The sequence below is a fragment of the Colias philodice genome, chromosome 2 (genome assembly GCF_061535455.1).
Source record: "Colias philodice isolate Cphi_HAF_F1 chromosome 2, ilColPhil1 Martin Lab GWU primary, whole genome shotgun sequence".
NCBI lineage: Eukaryota > Metazoa > Arthropoda > Insecta > Lepidoptera > Pieridae > Colias > Colias philodice.
Genome location: NC_143087.1, coordinates 1,546,204 through 1,565,372, shown reverse-complemented (window position 1 = coordinate 1,565,372; position 19,169 = coordinate 1,546,204). Strand labels below are relative to the sequence as shown.

At 32.8% G+C, this 19,169-nt stretch overlaps 1 protein-coding gene across 2 annotated transcripts in view; it reads right to left on the bottom strand.

Moving 5' to 3' along the window:
- Positions 1 to 12,868, bottom strand: part of Acsl (Acyl-CoA synthetase long-chain) — a 63,527-nt gene extending 50,659 nt beyond the window's left edge. The window contains exon 1 of one of the 2 annotated variants that reach the window (XM_089701350.1): positions 12,710 to 12,868. The gene's annotated coding sequence lies outside the window, so the exon portion shown is untranslated. Of the gene's footprint in view, positions 1 to 1,892; positions 2,027 to 12,709 lie in introns of those variants that run through there. The other variant, XM_089701359.1, reaches the window with a different exon arrangement.
- Positions 12,869 to 19,169: the final 6,301 nt, after the last annotated feature.

The window sequence follows — 19,169 nt, the reverse complement described above, 5'->3', positions numbered from 1 at the left end:
GGATAAAGGGACAAATAGACAAATATGTAGATCCTGTTGTTTTACCTTACTTAATTAATTATACTTAAAAAAAATATTCTAGTCCTATAAAATGAAACCAGAATCAAATTCGATCTATGGGAGGATAAGAACACACACAACTAAAAGGTTTTTAAAATATTCCTGCAAGAAATAATTTTACGTTACTCTTCGTTGCAAAACTAACGTAGATTTAATTAAGTGAGCCTTTTTACGACACTCGAGAGTCGAGAGTCGAGACATGCAACTGTGCAAGTACAAACACATATACCTACTAGTATTTAGACTTGCCTCCTAGACCTCTAGGAGGAAATCAGGAGACGCGGAAAATGTTTGACGTCATTTTATTGAACGGGAAAAATATATCAAAACCTTTTTATTTGAAGATATTTGCCTTGTAATGCCCAAAGTTAAAGAAACCGATACATTTGGAAAAACATTCAAGGGTTGTGCTAACAAATTGAGTAAATAAGAACCCTTCGAATTCACATTACCTAGAAATAGAACCGCATAATATTTTCATTGTGGGAAATGGAGCTTTTTGTATTTTATTATTTTCAATAGGAACAGAAGTTCAATTTGGAGGTAAAGACCTTAGCTGTATGCTAAGGCTGTAAATTCAAATTCAAAATTCAAAATTAATTTTCAAATTAATTTATTTGCCAAAAAACATGGTAAGTATACATAGATGTTAACAATTGAGTTCCAGCATGTTTAGCCGTTATTAACAGCATGCAAATTATGTCACTTAATTATAAATAAAAATTTCATTTATTATTATGTATGATATGATAATGAATATAATTTTATAGTATCTACTATTTACTATAGCAATGTTTGTATTTCAGTGTGTCGAAATTCAATAATGAATAAATCATTTATTTTCGTAGAAAAGCTTTACTTGGGTAGGTATTCCTAAAGTTAATCAACTAAAACCAACTATAACAATATACAATGACCTTATTAATAAAGGACGTTACAAAGACACGATTTATTCTATTATTAAAAAATTAAAAACAAAAATATAAATTAATATAGAGTGTATTATAAATTAGTTGGTACGCACGGTATTTTTATAAAAATATAATAATTTTAAAAATTCTCCTTCTACATTCAACTTTACGAATTAAGCCTTCATAAATATAAGAAAGTGAAACTGTATTTTAATTTTTACTGAAACACTTAATTAGTGATCGAAGCCAACTCACAATATAAAGTCAAGATATTTTTGAGTAAAGGTCTTTAACTTACTAAAAATATCCTGAGGTCAAGTTAATAATTCACACCTTTTCTTAAATGTATTTTTAATTTTTATTTCCCTTGGTATCATGAACATTTTATGAAAGTTAACGCATGGGCAAAAAAACAATTAATTTGGTCAAATAAATAAAGCCAGATTATAAAACTAATCTCAAACATGTTTGTGTTGACTAATGAATTTCACAATATTTATCAGAAGCACATGGTTATGCCAAAATAACAATAGGAGGTGTTGACCTCTGACGTAAGCGGTTGATCTCATAGCATATGCGAATCGCGTAGTATCCCATAACGGGATAAACATATTTGTTTTGCCACTTTTTACGGTATACCTGCGGCTTTAAATGCTTTTGCACTTAAGCATTCAATTTGCCAAAAAAATGAAAGCAAAATAGTAAATTTTACGAAAATTATTTTATCAACCCATGCGAATAAAATTCGCTCAAATTTAAATTCAACAGCAAACCATTAAAAATATATTATCGCAAATAAAAAATAAACATCAATATAACTAATAGCGGAAGAACAAAACTATCCGGTTAAACTTTGTACCTCACGTGGCCACACGAGGTAACAGAACGCAAATATAATATGACATGGCAAAAAAAACATACCTTAGTTTATGTAAAAAAAAAACCACAAACGTCACTTAAAAAATTATCACAGCCACTCGACAAACTTAGAATTAAAAAAAATTGGAACGTCAGTCGTGCATCTGTCACAACCACCGTTCGGATACTGAGTTGGAATTAAAATTTCAAATCCCGCGAGCCGGCAGAGCCAGAGCACGCAAACGGTGCCGAACGCGCCATTCTCAACCTTAGCGTGACCGTGATCAGGAAAGTCTGACGCGTCACTAAAATGAAATCTTACGTGGACTTTAAACAATGACACAAATACTGAAAACCAGTGTTGTAATCAGCAGTTTGCAGTGCAGTACGTTGTCTTTATGCGCCGTTGGATCACTCTCTATAGAATGGTCATACAGTCCTTCATACTACCTCTCTTCTGTGATCTGTCATACATGCATACATAATATGCATATGTTTAAATTACTTCTTAAGGACCTATGGTTAAAGATCACCTCCTAGTGAGATATTTGTCTAAATCTGTTTTACACGATCAGCAAGGAGTGATTCACATTAACACATAGACGATAACTTTATTATTTCCGTACCACCATTAGCCTTCGAGGGTCATGCTAAACTTACTGATAACAGTGGAAAATGGAAACAAAGAAAACGCTGAATAAAGGATGTTAGTAACGCTCCAACAAAGGCTGCTATCACATAACGTTTAGTCAGAAGGTGTTGTTTGTTTTACACATGTTTTGTTTTAAAATAAACCAATAAGGAATAAAATCCATTGAAGGAATCAGATGTATGAAGTATGGCTCATCGACAGATGAATTATGCTTCAACGACTACCAAAATTGTATCGCCTAGATATCTTTATTCAATTTTATACGTGAAAAAATTAACTGAACGCTATGAAAACATATTATACCCGTATGACTAATCTTCGAGTATTTTTATTATAAAGAACACAAGAACCTATCAACCTAGTGAGAGCCAATCTTGAACGAAAAAAGAAAGGATTGAGATTGTTAACCTCAATAGAATGTCTCGGGTATAAAGTATATTTCAGTACAGATGGAAGACAAAATAAGATAAAATCTTTTTCCTGTACAAACCTATTTATATTAATCAGATAACCACTGGACTACTTACACGTTTTGAGAAAGATTGAGATAAAAAGCGTATTTACCCATAAGCACTTGAGAAACATAGTTATCCGAACACTTCAATTTTATTTACATGCTGTATAGGTACATATTATATCTTAATTAACTTCTGGCGCACCACCAAATATCAACATAGCAATGACATAATCTCAATTAGCGATATTTTTAGCAAGGTCAACAACCTTATCAATTCAATGTCAGAAATGTAAGAGTGGCAAACACGTAAACAACAATGATCATTTAACTATATTATGTCCTATCATATCGTAAGGTGCTCAGAATAAATAGAATAAATCCGCGGCAAGACTAATTTTATATGATAACTGGGAATGTAAAGTAATATCTTATCTAACAAAGAGCATTTATTAACTTTCCTCCGTTTTTCTGTTTGTTTACCTACGCGTCGCCTGGACAGAATTGTCAATTTTCACTCACGCAAAAAAAAAAATATTTTCCAAAAAATCTCATATAACATAAACTATACATAACATATAACATAACAGCACGACGATAACGCGACAAAGTAAATGATATCTCTACCTAATTCATCCCAGTTTCGTCCTGAGGGACTCCTACACGAGAAACAATGGAGCGTCGTGTGACCTAAGTATGGAATGGAGTAGGGCGACCACATATACGGTAATATTATAGTTTAGTTTCTCATATTATACGTCGAACTTTCTATTGGTTTGGAAAAATATAAGTTCTCGATGTAATTTAAATGTTATTGTGTTTAATTTTTGTATAGTTTATATATAATTTATACAGAAACAATGTAAGTTTAGCTTGAAGCAATCATTCTTATAATTTGTAGTAATTGTAAATGGATAGAACTTCAACTTAAAAACTAACTTAGGTTAGTGATTTTACCCCACTTAGTCGAACTTGGCTATTCAAATGAAATTTAATTTCCATTTGAAAGTTAATAACTCGAAAAAAAAATTTTCGATGAAAAAAAATAACATTGTTTCATAAATATTCTTACAAAACAATTGTGTGTAATAATTGAATGATAACACTATTTCTAGAAAGCTACAATAAAAGGTCATAGCGATGATAATTTCACGTAATACTGCCGAATGTAAACACTGATAAGTTTTTGCTTGTACAGATAAATGTTGCTACTTGCTACTGCACTTGTAAAATATGGCAAATAACGATATACCTACCTACTAAAAAGCAAAATCAATTACTAATGTTACTGACGAATAATAAAGTTCAATTGAAATCATCGCGGTTGAACCAAATTGAATTCATAGTTTTGAGTTCATGGATTTTAAGGAATATAAAGAAACAAATAACATATTTTTTTTATTAGTGCACACAGATTCTAATTATTCGGTATTACGTTTGAACTCGAAATTTTCTTATTTTTCAATGTTATACATGCGAAAGTAACTCTGTCTGTCTGTCTGTTACTCAATCACGCCTTAACTACTGAACCAATTTGCATGAAATTTGGTAAAGAGATATTTTGATACCCGAGAAAGGATAGGTTTTATCCCGGAAGTCCCACGGGAACGGGAACTATGCGGGTTGTTCTTTGACTGCGCGGGCGATGCCGCGGGTGGGAAGCAAATTAAAGAAAGGAAGAAATTTAAGCATCATCTTCCCTATTACCAATAAAAAAAAAAAAAAAAAAAAAAAATCATCAACACAAAAAAGAACACATTAGTATATATATATTTTATTTTTGAAGATTCCTCCACAAGCTAGTCACCCGAATCTATCCGCAGCGGACGGAAGGCGGCGCGCGCGCACCGACCGGCTAATGTGCACGGGGGCGAAGTCCGACCGAGAATAGAACCCCACGTACCGTCTGCTACGCTTTGACGTAACCAGTAACCACGCGACCTTTGTGCGCCTTCCGCTGTTCGGGTATTGCCGATTTTTTGTGTATCTTTAAGATGAATATGATCACAAAACTAATACATAAAAATAAAAATCAATTGTATGATACGATTTAGTTAAAATTACTCGACCGATTTTAATTTTGTAACCATCATAAAGCTACATATTTGCCTATTTACACATATTTTATCCCGTTCAAGGTGTGCGAAGGCACTGTCGTAAATTTTTTACTATTTCTGCCATGGTTATTGCGATCATAATATGAATTTGCATAACAGTTCAATTCAGGGCGTAAACTGTCTCGAAATAAGAGTTCATAATACGGCCCCAGGCACGAAGTAACTATTCTCTAATCTGTGCCCAGGCATCGATTCCAATATATTAGCCAAAGTTCCTGTCTTCTAAACTTCCGAAATCAAATAACTTTACAATATTGATCATACGAATAAGTATGTATTATTTATTTGCTTGTGCAATATTATTATAACACAGAAACAAGCAGGCTTGCTAAATCCTGATCTAATATGGTGAATTAATTATTAAATGAGTTGTATTGAAACCAGTTGGACGTAACAAAAAAATTAACAACACATAAAATTTGTACTTTGCACTTTTGTTTCCAAACCAGTTTTTTTTACACTGTATTTATGTGTTTTTAATTTAGCACCGGTTCTATGTGAAAATGCCGGAACTATTTTATTTTGCTGTTTGTGTAGGCGACACATGTTATTTTTTAATGTTTAAAACCAAATATGTATAACATAAGTCATAAACTGGTTCGGTGGAATGAATCCACGTAGTGGAAAATCATGAATTGGTATCGATATTTATTCAGCCTTATTTCAGAGGTGGTTATATCAATTGAATGGTAAAATAACAATCTATTATTTAACTTTTAATCCGTGTATATATTTAGGTACCTACTGTATAGCTAGGTTTGCACATGTTCTGCATACAAAAATAAAAACTTTATCGAATTAAATTAATATCCAGTTTTAGGACCAATGCCACTTTATTGACCAACCATCATTATGTATACAGGGTGTCCCACTTTCGGTATACTAAGCGCAAAGGGACTTGTAGTTTTGCATACGCTGAGTACGTAAAAAATAATTATAAAATTCCAGACGCATTTTTTTTTAAAATAGAGGAATTCTTAAAATTCCATGTGTACACCCTCAACAAGCAAACCGCCCAACTTTGCCACCCGCATGTGAGCTATCGTTTAAGATTATGTTTTCATAGACAAAATACTCACATTAGCGAAGCGGTATATGCCGGCTGCGCGAAGCTAGAGACGAATACATGGATTTTAAGGAAAAATTTAGCAAAAAATTTTTCGCGTAATTTTGTTATTTAAGTATTTTTTATGTGATCAGTGTATGCAAAACTACAAGTCCCTTCGCGCTTAGTATACCGAAAGCGGGACACCCTGTATAATATCTGAGAAACAAACGAGGATTTCTTCTCTACCATAAATCTGCCTTTATATGCTAAAGATTATGAACTAGGTAACACATCTTAAACGTGCAGACGAACATTTTATAACCTCTATATAATTTTAGGAATTAAATATTATTTAAACTCAAATTTAACAGCCTGAAAAAGCCTTAGCTTTCAATTATATTTCCAGTCGACACAGTTCAATATTTCATATCTACGTCTCTTTTCTCATCACTGTTAATTCTGTTGCCAATAGCAACCGAGGTAAGGTACTTGAGTGCTTGTTATCGAGAGGTCGATACGGTCATACAGATAATAATTAATTACGCTGACTAATCAATTTATTTTTATCTTGATAATCTGCATTTTACCGAAAGTGTTGTATCTATGGTAACACTTTAAAATTTTCTAGATCTGCAAGAAATGCAAGTATCGCAAATAGATCGCATTTTCTTCTCCTCTAAATCCATAAAAAGCTAACTCCTAAGATTCCTAAGACCTGAACCAGCTTTATTGAAAGAAAAATTGCTTGGAAGCAAACTAATACGCAGTAGCGCCGAATTTTTATTGGGCGTTATAATATATATATAACGCATATCGATAAAAGATTGCACAGACAGCAAACAAACACAGTGACTCAGTAAAAAACTGGGTATTTTTCATCCAAATCTCGAAACGAGAGCAGTAATCTAGTACGTGAACTTCAGACCCACTATCCGAAGGCCAGAGATAGGTTATCGAGTGGAAGGGCTAGCACCGATAAGGGACTGTTCTTTGGCCAGCGATAGCGCGTATCCGTAAGCGCTGATAACTCCACTTGACCTGCAGGTCAGAATGCAGTTCCGCTAAGATGCACTCTATAATAATATTGCCTGATTTCCACGTACATTCTTGCACTGAGTTCTCTTTAGCAAAATTAATTGTGGTTTTAGTCACCACAAACTTTCATTTGAACGAAATATATCGATTAGATCTTTTTGGTTTAAAAACTCATCAAGTATCACCAAGGAGTTAACTTAAAGATTGTAAAAAACATGGCCGACGATTATTGGTTGATCACAATCCAACGTAATCAAGTACAATATGCTTACGTAAAGGAATAATATACTGAGAGAGGAAAGATGAGCACGTCTCAATGGAGGTAATAATCATAATACCTTAAGACAGACCCTTAGCTTAGATAAGAAGAAATCGACCGAGACTGATGTCTTTTATGTAGGCCGATATAGGATTACACTAATGTATACAATAGGTACCATAATGCGTTTTTTATGTGAGCCTTGGAAACACTTATTTTTGTAAAATTGCTCACTAGCTTGACGCATAGCATGTGATGTAAAAAGCTTAATAAAATACAACAGTGAGTTTTATATAATAGGAATAATATAAAGAAAGACACATTATATTAGCTTGCGCAGGAATGACAAGAAAAAAGTATATTTTATCAATATATTTTTTTTATATAGGAAATTAAATAGCAACCTAGCGAAACATAAATCGAAAATTGATTCAACATTCGACTGGCTCAAACCAATTTGTCAACCCCGTTTCAAAGCCAAGACCACCTTGCATGTATTACCTCAACACAAGTACACTATCCCACGAAATAAAACTAATTAAAGTTAGACCACAATAATAGACAAACAAGAGCAACGCCTAGTCTAGTCTGGAGGTCAATTATGTATTAATTAAAAGTAAAATCTTACCTACAGGAAAGAACAAGTTTATAAAGTGGGCGCTCCACATAATTTATTCTTGACATTCACGAGTATTCTTTTTCGTTTTAACTGCAAAATGTCGCAGCATTTGTGGGCGGTTTTTTGTTGAACATCTTTATGGCAAGGAAGATAACTTTCGTGTGGAACATTATGGTTATTTTACATTCGTAATTATACTTAGCTATTTGTTTTCATTTACTTTGCGCTATAACAGTTACACATCTCAAAATATTTTTGATAACGCAACGTATTCATTATAAATACAGTTGATCGTTCTATGAAAAATTTGAAATTTTGTTGAAGAGGTTCAAAATTATCAGCTCCTCCCCATTCCACCTTTACATTGTTACATTTACATATTAAAAATTAAAATACCATAAAGTTTTGAATGATAATGACACATTTTCCAAACAATGAAAGTTAAAAACGCGTGTAATAGCTTGGAAAATGGAATCTAGATACCTACGTTATTAGATCAAAGTGTAAATAACCACAATTAAGGCCATAATTTAATATTTCAATCACGTACCGATCATATTTATATAACCCTAAAATGTAAGGGATGTTGTATCGAGTACGAGTTAGCAACAACCCCAATTATTTCACTATAAATTATTCATAATTAAGCCCGAATCAAGTGTGTAATATTTGAGGTAATATACCGAATTCATTATCAAATATTTTATTATATACTTCATATTTAATAACAACATGGAAAAGTAGCTTTGGTCGGTTACATTTGATCAAGTTTAATTATTTTACCTGGCAACATATTATTTACGTACCATATTTAACTGAACAGTTGACTTTTAATTAATTCCTATCTATTATTTTTTAATAATCATCTGTCTAGTAAATAATCTATAAATACAAACAAATTGCGATATAAATATGTATTACGATATGATTAATTGAAGTGATACAAAGTTCATTATTGCAGAATTAAATTATAATACACAAACGATATCTTTGATACTTTGAACTTCGCAATGCGGATGAAGCAAAGACTAAGGTCTTTCCGAATTTATTGAGATTAAGCTAGAAACCATGAATATTATATTACCTATCTAACTAATGCAACAATTATGCTAATTTGAGTTGATTTTTCACGTCTTTATTAATTCATGTAGCTTTTAATAATACACGTATACATAGCATGTTCAATAAATACTAAACAGCTATGAGAATCTATTTTGAAAAATTATTTTGCTGTGTTTACTCAATAAATGCAACTACTTATATCCAACAAAAAATCGGTCAATAGTTTTTAACCCTAACGAACAATATCCTGCAACATCTTGAAAACGTATGGACCTCAAAAATATACGATTAAGTAATTATTTATGAGATAATAATTAATAATATATCTTTGAGATACACATCATAATTATTTTTTATCCTTTCCGCTTATCTAACAAAGCTTCTCCGCAGTGTGACAATATTACAGATAATAAGTGGTAGCGTGATGTCTCATGTCTGCCGATGTGGACTTTGCCCACACATTTGTCGTGTAGATGATATCTCATTAGTTATTACGCACTTTTAATAGTCCATTTACACTTAACAGATTATAAGGCGGCAAAGTAGCATTTTTTATTGATTATAAAAATGAAACAAAACAAAAATTTCAGTATGGTTGAGTGTAAAAAAAAAGTATTAGGTACATCGTATATTAATCCACGGAATAATTAATTAAAATTCTAGAATGCTAGGTATTTTCAATATAGGTAAGAAGTGGGACATCTCGCTCGGATGAAAGCGTAATAGAAGATCAGCGTTAAAATGTTCGTAACACAGAGTACGTTATTACATTCCTACTTAACTTAGGTACGTACTTATCTAATACTTTGTTCATTTTGTCAAGGACTGCCTATAGGTATTTTATTCTTCGTGAATAGTTTGTTCTGATAAGAAATAGGTATCTTGAAAAACTTACCGCAATTTGTTCCCCAAAATCTACACTAAAATATAGGTAAGGTCTAAAAACAGACGAATAAAAATTCATAAGAGATTCAGCAAACAATGACAAACGATCATTTAATAAATCTCACGCCATAATAGCACATTAGGTCACCCGACGTTTCTGAACCCTGCCCTCAAATTAGATGATGCAAGGTCACGGCCGCCAGATCGTGCTACATCGCGCGATCAAAACATTTACAAACATTTAACGGCTACTGGCTATCGAGAAAAAAAAGAAAACGAAAAAAGCAGCACGCGGCGGACCTTCCCGCGTTTTTGGAACACTGTTTAAAAAAAGAATATGATATGGCTTCTGCCATCTGTTGTAGCACTTTAGTTAAGTATTGAGTACACTACACTGTTGACAATAATTAATAGATACTGTATTGGTAGTGCCTACTATTATTGTAGGTAACATAAATAATTAGATAAGCTTCCATAGATAGAAGTTAGAGGTTTTCAATAAAAAGCAGATCTGATGTTTTCTACACACAATTTTATGGAAAGTACCTACTGATTGATTATACTACAAAAAGAGGAACAGAGAAAATATTTGATGAGCAACAAATGTGACTTTTGTTAATATAACAAAGTATAAATTCAAGCTTTCATGTGAAAGGATAACTCGCTTTCATATTCAACATAATATGCAGGTAAGTACTTTCACCCATAACTTTTTTATAAAACTAAAATATTATAGTAAAAATTAAAATGGTCAATTAAATAAAAAAAAACTTCTTTCTTCCAATTTACCTAAAAGATTTTACTTGCTTTGCCCGTCTTTTGCAATACAATAACCAAACAAACGTTCATTTCATATATTGTATTTGCACCTTGTATGTAAACTGTAATTGTTACATTGACTTTAGATACATCAGTAAACAGTAAATTTTTCCTTTAATATCTAAATGAAATCTGTAAATTTTGAATGTCTAGTAAAAATAACCAATAGAGAGACTTGTCACCTTTGAGTTTTTCTTTGTGTTTGATTCCGGATCAACATAGGCCGAGCCAGAACAATATAAATTGTATATCTTATCTTAATCTTAATATCTTAATACTATTATAAAGGCGAAAGTTTGTAAGGATGTATGGATGTATAGATGTATGGATGTTTGTTACTCTTTCACGTAAAAACTACTGAACCGATTACGATGAAATTTAGCACACAAATAGAGGGTAACTTGGATTAACACATAGGATAGGTTTTATCCCGGAAATCCCACGGGAACGGGAACTATGCGGGTTTTTCTTTGAAAACGCGGGCGAAGCCGCGGGCGGAAATCTAGTACTATTATAAAGGCGAAAGTTTGTAAGGATGTATGGATGTATGGATGTATAGATGTATGGATGTTTGTTACTCTTTCACGTAAAAACTACTGAACCGATTACAATGAAATTTAGCACACATATAGAGGGTAACTTGGATTAACACATAGGATAGTTTTTATCCTGGAAATCCCACGGGAACGGGAACTATGCAGGTTTTCCTTTGCAAACGCGGGCGAAGCCGCGGGCGGAAATCTAGTTATGATATACAATTTATATTGTTCTGGCTAACTGGCGGTAATTCAGTAAAAAACATTTTTAGATTACTTCCTTGTATAGGTAATTTGAAATAAACAAATAATTAAAAAAATCAATCAAGCTTCATAGGTGTAAGATTATTAAGTACAATAGAACTTTTTGAAGCTTATCTTCACAAGAATCTTATTTTTATTAATTTATTATTATTGATGGTTCATAATCTAATAAGACAATTTAAACGGCCTCTGAATATCTATACTATACATGTGTATTTTTTTTTCATTATGAAAAGATCTTTGTTTGTTGATTTATAAAAATTAATCACTCTCTCAGATCACTCTTTAGTGATAAGGCCGCCCTCTGTGCTAGTTTAGCTATAAGTTTTAGTTTTAAGTAATTTGTATAACTAGCATAGTAAAGCGTAATAAATAAAAAATAACTTGTATAACTAAAAACTAGGTAACTAGGTACTCCATATGGATTTTAAAAACCTATTTTCAATTATTATTCACTATTTTTTTGCAGGTCACCCTGGCCAAAGCCAGGGCAAGCATTTAGTATTATATTTAAACTATGTGGTAAGAGATTCCAAAAATAAAGTTGATACAATAGTAGTTTTTTCTTACATTCAATTATTCCCTTTTGTTCCTGTTAAATATTTTCACACATTTTTAATTACCTTAAAAGTTTAGATACAGATAGTGAATATAATATTAAGTACTTAGTTAAATTAATGAATAGAAATTATTGTTCAAATAATTATTTCCTCCACTGCTCAGTTTCACTATTTGGGTTAAAATTAGTGCTGTATTGTACTGTATACTTTCCAATAAACATAGTTATTTTAAAAAGCATTCGCATATTATCAAAAACATACAATTTCCTATTTTGAAACAATCGGGTAAAATTGTCATGAATAATAAAAAATGAGGGTGGAATAAGTGCGACGTGCGGAACTAGATTTCAAGAAAATTTGTAGTTATTACGTTAAGTACCGGCTTTCATATAACAAAAATATATTCTGAAATTTATTACACTTTCATTGTCTAAATAGTTTTGTTAGAAAATAGGATTAAAACATATAAATACGAAAATAAAAAACGTTTAACGTATAGGTTATAAAATGCGATACATAAACCGAATAAGAATATAAAATTATGCACTATATGAATAAATAATTACTTACAGTCGGTCTCGTTGTGTTTTCGTTCACTGAAAAAATTACACTTGTAAATTATCACTGAATTTTCAAATAAACTAGAGGTAAACACTGGCACAATCTGTCTTTATTTCAACGTCGACTGGTGAGCGCAAACCCGACCAACCCGAAGTAACTAGTGTGGTGTGTTGCTGCGTCAACAATGCAGAACTGTCAAATAATCGATTCTTGTTATTCGATTATTTCCAGTTACTAAACTTATAAAATTGTACTATCGTTTAAAAGTTGGAAATAATCACTTAATATGCTTTTTTGTTAACTTACTACTGTAAAACAGACATTTTGTATTTTTAAAGGTGTAAAAATTAAAAACCATTTCGAGCCTACGAAACTCGATTATGCCAAAATCGATTTTCAAACTTTGACATAAAGAATTTGAATTATGTCGCAATTCGCTGTGGGATGGGGACCTCAACCAATAGGAACGAAGAAAGACCCCTGGAAAAGTGGCGTGATCTCGACGTCACTTCAGTCTTCACGTGTATGTATATAATACCACAATGTATACTCAGCTATAAGCTTTGTATTGTACCTATGTTGTAATTATACACTTGTTTATTTATTTTATTTTATCATATTTCAATAAATGCTTGTCTTTTATGTTGTGATTATTACTATATAACTGGGTAAATATTACCTAAACAAATCAATAAACCTCAAAGCTCTACAAAAGTTTCGGATAGCTTTTACAGCTCCATCTGTTGGTTGTTTTTTACATTTCATATCACTTAATTGTTTAATGTAAGTACCTACTACGTTTATAGATGTTTGTTAATGTCTTATTTTATTATATACGACTGCGCTAGAAAGAAAGTTTTATTATAGAATTAAAACCTAACTAGGTACTAATTATTAAACAACTTTTGAGTCTATAAAATACAATTTTTTCGAGGGTAGGTAGATTCTTATCGGCAGCTGTGTTTCTGTCTGCTGTTCTTTTATTTAAATGAAATGTTGAATCACAAAACAGTAAGAACAAACTTTACTGTTAGTCCATTGAATAAAAAGTTCTAGAGTGCGTGAGTTAGTAACGTAAGATGTTTCTTCGGAAACATGTCAAGAGTCCCTAGGTAATAAACATACTAAAACCCCGGGACACTAATAGGAGCCCCGGAGTGGGGGGAGGGGGGGAATGGGTCCATTTTTTCATTTTTCGCTTAAATCTCAAAAACGGTAGATGTTAGAGAAAAACTTTCAAGGAAACGTTGAAAGGCCATAAAATTATCTACAAGTTGTACCTAAATCATTTTTTCCTATATCCTACCGTTTCTGAGTTATATGCAGTAAAAAATGATTTTGGCTCAAACTATTTCCCCATATTACCCATCAATCGATCGAAAAATATTTCTTTCTTCCAAAAAACTCATATGTGCAACTTGTGACCGGTACTGATAGATTGCTCTTAATTAGGTCTATAATTGGTAAAATAAACACATTCCTCCATGGAAGCCTTTAGGAGGAATCGATTGTCAAAATATTATATTAGGGTAGTTTGAGTTACTGAACTTGATCTTTTTATTTTTTTCTTCCAAAAAACTCAAAAGTGCCACTTGTGACCGGTACTGATAGATTGCTCTTAATTAGGCAAGGGCGGATCCAGCCTTAGTGCCAGGGGGGGGTCACATAGACGTGGGCAATTTTCAAAAGCTATATTTTGGTAATTTAATTGATACGTAGATTTAAAAAAAATTGGTCAAGTGCGAGTCGGATTCGCGAACCAAGAGTTCCGTACAAACATTTTTAAGTATATGTTTTAATATTAAATTTATGCTTTTTGCAATGTTTCCTTTATCTGTGCTATAAGACGTAAGTTTCTATTAAATAAAGATTAAATATCAAGATTCTGTGTTCACGGGAAGTACCCTGTAGGTTTTGATTCCTGGCAAAACTTGCGAATGTTGATAAGTATGAAATGTATGTTTTAGCAATTTTTCCTCCATCTGTGCTGACACAAGTAGCACAATACCTATAGATTTTGATTCCCTTCCGATAATGTCGAAATTTGCGATAATTTACAGCATAAACGGCTGTATCTTTTGATTGCGTTGGCTTATAAGTTTGATTTTTTTCACAGCTTTAAGGAACCGTAGATTTGAGTATTCGGTATGAATTTCAGATTGATACCTCCACGCGTTCCTGAGAAAAAGGGTCTTGACAGGCAGACAAACTTGAAAAATATATTTTTTTTTGCAATTATTCCTGTATCTGTACTATAAGATGTTGCTTTGTACCGAATTTCAAGATTCTGAGTTTACGGAAAGTACCCTGTAGGTTTTTAGTTTTGATTCCCTTGCGAATGTCGAAATTTGCGAAATTTTTCGGCATTTACGGCTGTATCTTCTGATTCGTTGACATAGAAGTTTGATTTTATTATAGCGTAAAGGTATTATAGACTTGAGTTTTTGGTATGAATATCAAGTTAATACATGTCAGTTAATACAGCGTTCATGAGTAACAGGGTTGTACCATGGTTGTACCTAAGTTAAAAAATTTTAAAAAATTTTTTTTATATTACTTATAATCTAAGGAAAAATTCATGCTTTTCGCAATTAGTAAACAAAGTCGTTGTCTCTGTGCCTATGTCCCTATGTATGATTAAATCTTTAAAAGTACGCAACGAATTTCGATGCAGTTTTTATAAAGATAGAGTGATTCAAGGGGAATAGTATATCCATACTAACATTATAAATGCGAAAGTAACTCTGTCTGTCTGTCTGTTACTCAATCACGCCTAAACTGCTGAACCAATTTGCATGAAATTTGGTATGGAGATATTTTGATACCCGAGAAAGGACATAGGCTACCTTTTATTGCGAAATATGTAGTATGTACCACGGGCGAAGCCGGGGCGGACCTCTAGTAATTTATAAAGTTTTAGAGAAAGCGGGCGAAGCCGCGGGTGGAAAGCTAGTCTGCGTTATAAGACGTTTGATTGTACTAAATTTCATGACTCTGTGTACTCGGGAACTACCCTGTAGGTTTTGATTTCTTAGGGAGTGTCGAATTTTGCGAAAAATTTCAGCATTTACAGCCGCATCTTTTGATTGCGTTGGCTAAAACGTTTGAATTTTTCACAGCATCAAGGGACCGTAGACCGTAGGATTTCGACATTAGCAAGGGAATCAATACCTGCAGGGAGCACCCTGTCCCGTAAACACAGTCTTGAAATTGAGTAAAAAGTATCGTGTTCCGTACACACAGTACCGTAAACACAATCTTGAAATTGAGTAAAAAGTATCGTGTGAATTGAGTAAAAAGTATAGCACAGATGTAGTAATAACTGCGAAAACCCTAATTATTTAATTAAATTAAATAAAAATATATTTTTTAAATCATTTTAAACTAACAATCCCTTTACTCATGAACGTCTACGCGTATTTCCAAACTATACATAGCCAGAACGCAACCATAGGAAACTGCTCGTGTATACTTTGTAATGCTGTTTTTAAGTTTGTTATTACAATATATACACGAATTTTGCGTACTGATCGTGTATACTTTGTAACGCGGATGCTTGCGTCTTCGTTCCAAACTATACACGATCAGTACGCAAAATATAACTAAATATACCTACTACTACACCACTTTCGCTTGCTATAATATCTATCTACTTTTATTATTCTTGATTGATTCAGTAAAATATGGAATAAAAATATTATTAGGTAAGCTTAGAAAAATAAATAGGTAACAGATATAAATAAGGGTTACCTATGGGTTAGGTTAGGTTCGTGTTTTTTTTTAACTACACAAAAATAGGAGACCCGCGAAGCGGGGCTACGTCGCCTCGCAACCGTCTTCTTCTGGACTTATTAGATTCTTACATTTTAGCACTATTGTCAATTGTAAGTCGTGCAGTATAGTCGGGAACGAAGACACAAGCATCCTCGATACAAAAAATATACGATTAGTACGCAACATTACATACACAATACACATGCATTTTAATAATAGATTTCAAAACAGCAATACAATAATATAAACGCGGGCAATGGAAAGACGCCGCGCTTACCTACTCCGAAACATACACGATTAGTCCGCATGCGTACTGGCGCTGTATATTTTGGAGCGCTATTCTTACTTACTTCACTACAAAGTATACGCGAGTATTTGCGTCCTGCTGTTGTATAGATTGGAAGAACTTTGTAAAAAAGTTATTTCCAAACTATACGTGATTAGTTTCACACCGTTGCGTACTGGCCTTGTATAGTTTGGAAAGACGCAACGTCTACATGTATTTAATTGATATTCACATCAGAACTCAGGTCTGTAATAACTTAAATCTGTTATTTAATTCAAATTCTATGTCAACGCAATCTGAAGAAAAAGCAATTAGAGCCGCATATTCTGTAATTCGCAACTACACTTGCAAAGGAATCATCAATCAAAACCTACAAGGTACTTCCCGTGAACACAGTCTTGAAATTTGGTTAAAAGCAACGACTTAAGCACTTACAAGCACAGATAAAGAAAAAAATCCTTTAAACAAAATTGTAAGATTCAACATAATGAAAAAATATGTTTGCTCGGAGTCCTCGGTGCGCGAGCGCATTTAGCCGATTTTTTGTTGTAATTTGACTGTATTTTCTATTGTTCATTTAAAAAAATTTTTGCTATTTTATGTCTTATCCACGAACTGGGATATTTCGATATTTGAGGTTTTGTGTGAAAAGTGTAACAGCAAAAGTTGTAGAAAAAAAATTAATTACATATACTTACATCTTTACCATTACACTTTCTTCCGCAGTAATAGATTTTTTCAAAAAATCGAAAAACCTGTTTTTTATCCTTAAATTACGACCACAGGTCGACCCTAATAAACTTTTTCTATAATTTTTGTTATATTCTCTGCCGTTACCGTTTGTAATTGATTTCATTGTTCTATATTATTTTTATGCCTCAAAATTCAATAAAAACCTCATGTTGAACAGTATTAATTTGTTAATTTAAAAAAGTTAATATTAAATTAGTGGTCCACTTAGGTCGTGGACCTAGCCCAGGGGGGGGTCATGACCCCGTGACCCCCCCCCCTGGATCCGCGCTTGTAATTAGGTCTATGATTGGTAAAATAAACACATTCCTCCATGGAAGCCTTTAGGAGGAATCGATTGTCAAAATATTATATTAGGGTAGTTTGAGTTACTGAACTTGATCTTTTTATTTTTTTCTTCCAAAAAACTCAAAAGTGCAACTTGTGACCGGTACAGATAGATTGCTCATAATTAGGTCTATCATTGATAAAAATACTAGATTCCACCACGGAGGCGTTTACGGGGAAATGAATTTTATTAGGGTAGTTACGATACTTGAACTTTCAATTTTTTTTCTTCCAAAAAACTCAAAAGTGCAACTTGTGACTAGTACCGATAGATTGCTCATATGCTGGAATCTGGTTTTTTTATCAATGATAGACCTAATTATGAGCAATCTATCGGTACTAGTCACAAGTTGCACTTTTGAGTTTTTTGGAATAAAAAAAATAAAAAGTTCAAGTATCGTAACTACCCTGATAAAATTCAATTCCCCGTAAACGCCTCCGTGGTGGAATCTGATATTTTTATCAATGATAGACCTAATTATGAGCAATCTATCTGTACCGGTCACAAGTTGCACTTTTGAGTTTTTTGGAAGAAAAAAATTAAAAGATCAAGTTCGGTAACTCAAACTACCCTAATATAATATTTTGACAATCGATTCCTCCTAAAGGCTTCCATGGAGGAATGTGTTTATTTTACCAATTATAGACCTAATTAAGAGCAATCTATCAGTACCGGTCACAAGTTGCACATTTGAGTTTTTTGGAAGAAAGAAATATTTTTCGATCGATTGATGTGTAGTATGGGGAAATAGTTTGAGCCAAAATCATTTTTTACTGCGTATAACTCAGAAACGGTAGGATATAGGAAAAAATGATTTAGGTACAACTTGTAGATAATTTTATGGCCTTTCAACTTTTCCTTGAAAGTTTTTCTCTAACATGTACCGTTTTTGAGATTTAAGCGAAAAATGAAAAAATGGACCCATTCCCCCCCTCCCCCCACTCCGGGGCTCCTCCTAGTGTCCCGGGGTTTTAGTATGTTTATTACCTAGGGACTCTTGACATGTTTCCGAAGAAACATCTTACGTTACTAACTCACGCACTCTAGACCCCCCTTGGAGGGACTCATTCAATGGACTATGTTCTGTGGCTGTGGTTCTGTGTGTTGAATACGTCTTAGAGTATATTATGTAACAGCAAGCAATCCGTACTAATATTATAAATGCGAAAGTAACTCTGTCTGTCTGTTACTCAGTCACGCCTAAACTACAGAACTACTGAACCAATTTGCATGAAATTTGGTATGGAGTTATTTTGATACTGCCTGATACTTAATGGTATACCTAAATTACCATAAACAACGTAATTTGTCAGCTTTTTCTGAGAGAAGTA